The following is a 3,690-nucleotide window of genomic DNA, read 5'->3' as shown; positions in this document are numbered from 1 at the left end:
TCTCACCCGTGGTGATCCTCCCCCTCTTGGAGTGGTGATCAGTTGTTTATAGACCCAAACATGATAAATAGTTCTCCAAAGAGGGGAGTTGGTGGTGGTTCTCTACAACCACAAACTGTGCGCTTGTCATCCTACAGGTCGTCCACAGGACAGAGTTATTGCAGCAGTTGTTGATGATTTAAGAATTAATAAAGAGCTGCATTGCAGGTTGAGAACTTGAACTCCACCTGCAGACTAACTCTGTCCTTAATGCAATGGCACAAATACTCTGTGTTGTATGCCTAGCATGCTGACACCACAGGTTAAAAAAAAAAAAAAATGCTTTCTACCTCAGACTCAGAAGATTGTAGTGATGTTAATATACCTGATGGTCAGCAAGACCTTGCCTCTCTTCATCACACAGTGACAGGTCAGTCAGTTTCTGAACATCAGTCAGTCACCACAGGTCTCTCAGACCGCACAGCAATCCAAGAGGGAAGCTTGGAACATGATGCAATTCTGCACATGCATCCACCTGTATGATGTATCTGATCCCGAAATCACATTGGGCCCAAGCAGAGAAGGCCCAAACGGAGAAGCTGATTTGAATGACAGTGATTTAAGAGCCTCAAGCCAAGGTTTTGACTACTCATGGAAATGTCCTCAATGACATGGTTAAAACCCTTTTCAGACCCAATAAACAATCAGCAGAGCAATGATGGTGATGCGCCTTCTCCGAGATAACTCCATTGAACCAGGAGCTGGTTTAGGGCTTCTCAGAGATACCGACAGTGCTTTCTGGCGGGACTTCTATCCACTCTGCACCCTTGGAACAACACACACACTGGGCCTTTCATCCGACATGATTTTAATGCCGACACGTGGAAAGCCATTGGTCGGATTTTCTCGAGAGGTTATCAAGATTGCCACTGCCCTCCCATCAAGCTTGCGTCACCTTTTGTTGAGGAGACAAAGTAGTGTACGGCAACTTCATAGAGAGGTTTCTTCAATTTGTTAGCTCCCAAGAACGAGAGATCCCGAACCAAGCCTTACAAGACTACTCTTCTATTGATTGCAGGCAGCTCATAGAGGTCAACTGTGAATGCAGCAAAAGAGCCACTGTATTTCTGATGGAACTTTCTCACAAAGAGCGAGTTCAAAAACAAATGTTTGTCATTGACTGTCGGAGGGACATCACAACACCCACGCATTACAGTGGGCGATGAGCAACTGAAAAGGCTCTTCCATGACCTCTATCCACCATCAAAGAAGGTGTCAGGGCTGTTGGCATTTCCCAGCTGAGATGACAGGAAAACAACAAGAAGTTGAGCATCACCCGAGGAGGTATGTCCGGGAGCGAGGCGGTGAGAAACTTGGAAAAATCTTTACGGCTCTGCACAGGCTCCAACCTTGTTGTCTCTCGATCGGATGAGGTGATGGTCTGATTTCAGTCGGCGGCCAGACGGACGCACATGTAGGATGATGCTGCAGCTGTGAGACCACTATCACGATTATCCACAGTCGTTTTGTGCCGAGTTCATTATTGTTCTGGAGAGCAGTACCTGGGTGATGGACGTTGTCTAGTCCATGCAGCAATGTGAGGTTTTTAGAATAATTTTGTAAGCACAAAAAACACTGTAGTACTTTTCTGGTGTTAATTCTGCAGTTTTCCTGCACATTTTTACATTGCTGAACATTTCCAGTGTTTTATTACTACCTCTGGTGTTTTAAGGCTACACGCTGCACATTTCAGATGAAGGTGTTTACACCCCCCCATGCATCTTTATACATCTTTAGCTTTAGGTTTACCATGTTGTAGTATTCACCTCCAAGTCAGAAGAGAGGGGCTTCTTTTTGGTTTTGCTTCTCTTGAAATTGCCGATGCTCTTAACACATACGTTTCCTTTAACATGCCTGTTGGACATACAGGGTGATTAAGCAATTCAGTTTTTTAGTAACAACTTGTTTTTGTATTTGAAATGTGCTCGAAGAGTTTGGATGAGCCACAATGATTTATTATAAGAGATTCATTCAAATGTGTCCTAATAATATGTTTGCAAGGTTTTTATTTTTTATTTTTTCACTATATATTCAGCTTGCATGCTGCATTATGTAGTTTTACAAAAGAATGTATTAACTTCATGGATGCATGGACTATTCAACTATTCATCACCTACTATCTGTGATTCGCTCTATCCTCATATTTTTAGAACAATAACTTAATACAGAGAACAAATATGGAGAAAAAACAAGTGTAGAAAGCACCTCACAGGGAGAGAGAGAGAGAGAGAGAGAGAGAGAGAGCCCTAACCTCGTAGCCTATTGTGCATGTAGGCACAATGAGGGGCCACGCCTCCCACCGTCACAGTGAGGATGCTTATTTGGATATTACGAAAGCTAAAAGGAACGCCGTGCAGCTTCCATGAATAAGGTCGAGGGAGCAGACCCCGGATAAGACTTTAATCCAAGAAATCACCTGCGGAGTATCCGTCATGCTGGAGGGTTTGGAAAAAATCCATCCCAAGCTGTGCGCTTTGCTTCCTTCAGATGCCAAAGCCACGACTCAACCCTTTGATTGGCGGCGCTGCGTTCGTGCATGAAACTCAGCGTGTCAGTTTTCGGTGCCTCTGTCGGTGCTGGGCATTCGCTGGTTCACCTTGCACCAATGCGGCCGACTCGTCCACATTTCATTCATTCTTCCTTCTAAGCAAATGCAACTTTTGGTGCAATCTTTTCAAAGTCCCGATGCTGATAAAAACATGATGCCTATGTGCTAAACGAGAGAGGAATTCCATGTTATTAAATGTTTCTAAAGTAGGTTTTCACTGAATCCTCTGTACACTGCATTTTGACGAGAATCAGAAGTGTTAGAATAATAAAGTTCTGACTTTGTTCACGAAATATCGACGTTAAAGTCAATATCTTGACTTTTTTCTCGAAAGGTTTTTTAGACTTTTTTCTCGAAATTTCAACTTTAAACTCAGAATTCCGAATTTATTCCCTGAAAGGTTATTTCGACTTTATTCTAGAAATTTCGACTTTGAACTCGGAATTCCAACCTTATTCTGAAAATCTTATTGAAACTTTATTCTTGAAATTTTGGCTTTAAACTCAAATTCTGAGTTTTTTCTCGAAACACAGGGGAACTAATATTTTTTACGTGGCCCTTATACTCTTCCGTATGCGGTCATTTGTGTTTGTTTGGCAAACTTGTGGATTCCGTAAGCTACAAAACGTATATAACATAAAAACTGCATAGTAGTTTAAATCGAAGTCAGAAGTGTTTTCAAACGCAAAGGGAACCTTGTTTGCCGTTAATGGCGTGTCTAAACTCGGGGCAGAGCGATCCGTCCTGAGATTCCCACTGTGGGAATTAAATATTTAAATGAGAGGCCGAGAATGATATATTCTAAACATGTAGCGGCCCATGTTGAATTGTCTTGAAACCCTTGCTGTATTGCTTACTTCAATGCAAAAGGTCAAAAGGAAAATTAAACATTTGGCTCACTTCTCTTTATGTCAATCAGAACAACATTCCGAAAAACATTCCATTAATTAATTGTACGCTTTCTATAAATATATCTATAATAACACAGCACTGTCAACCTGGGGTGCTAGACCCCCAAGTGGGCCACCAGAGATTGTGGCTGGGGCCTTATGTTTCCAAACCAAAAAATAAAAAAATTCCCTTAAAATAAGAGACAAAATAAC

Source organism: Zeus faber, assembly GCF_960531495.2.
Source record: "Zeus faber genome assembly, chromosome: 6".
NCBI classification, from domain to species: Eukaryota; Metazoa; Chordata; class Actinopteri; order Zeiformes; family Zeidae; genus Zeus; species Zeus faber.
This window is presented reverse-complemented; position numbering follows the sequence as displayed.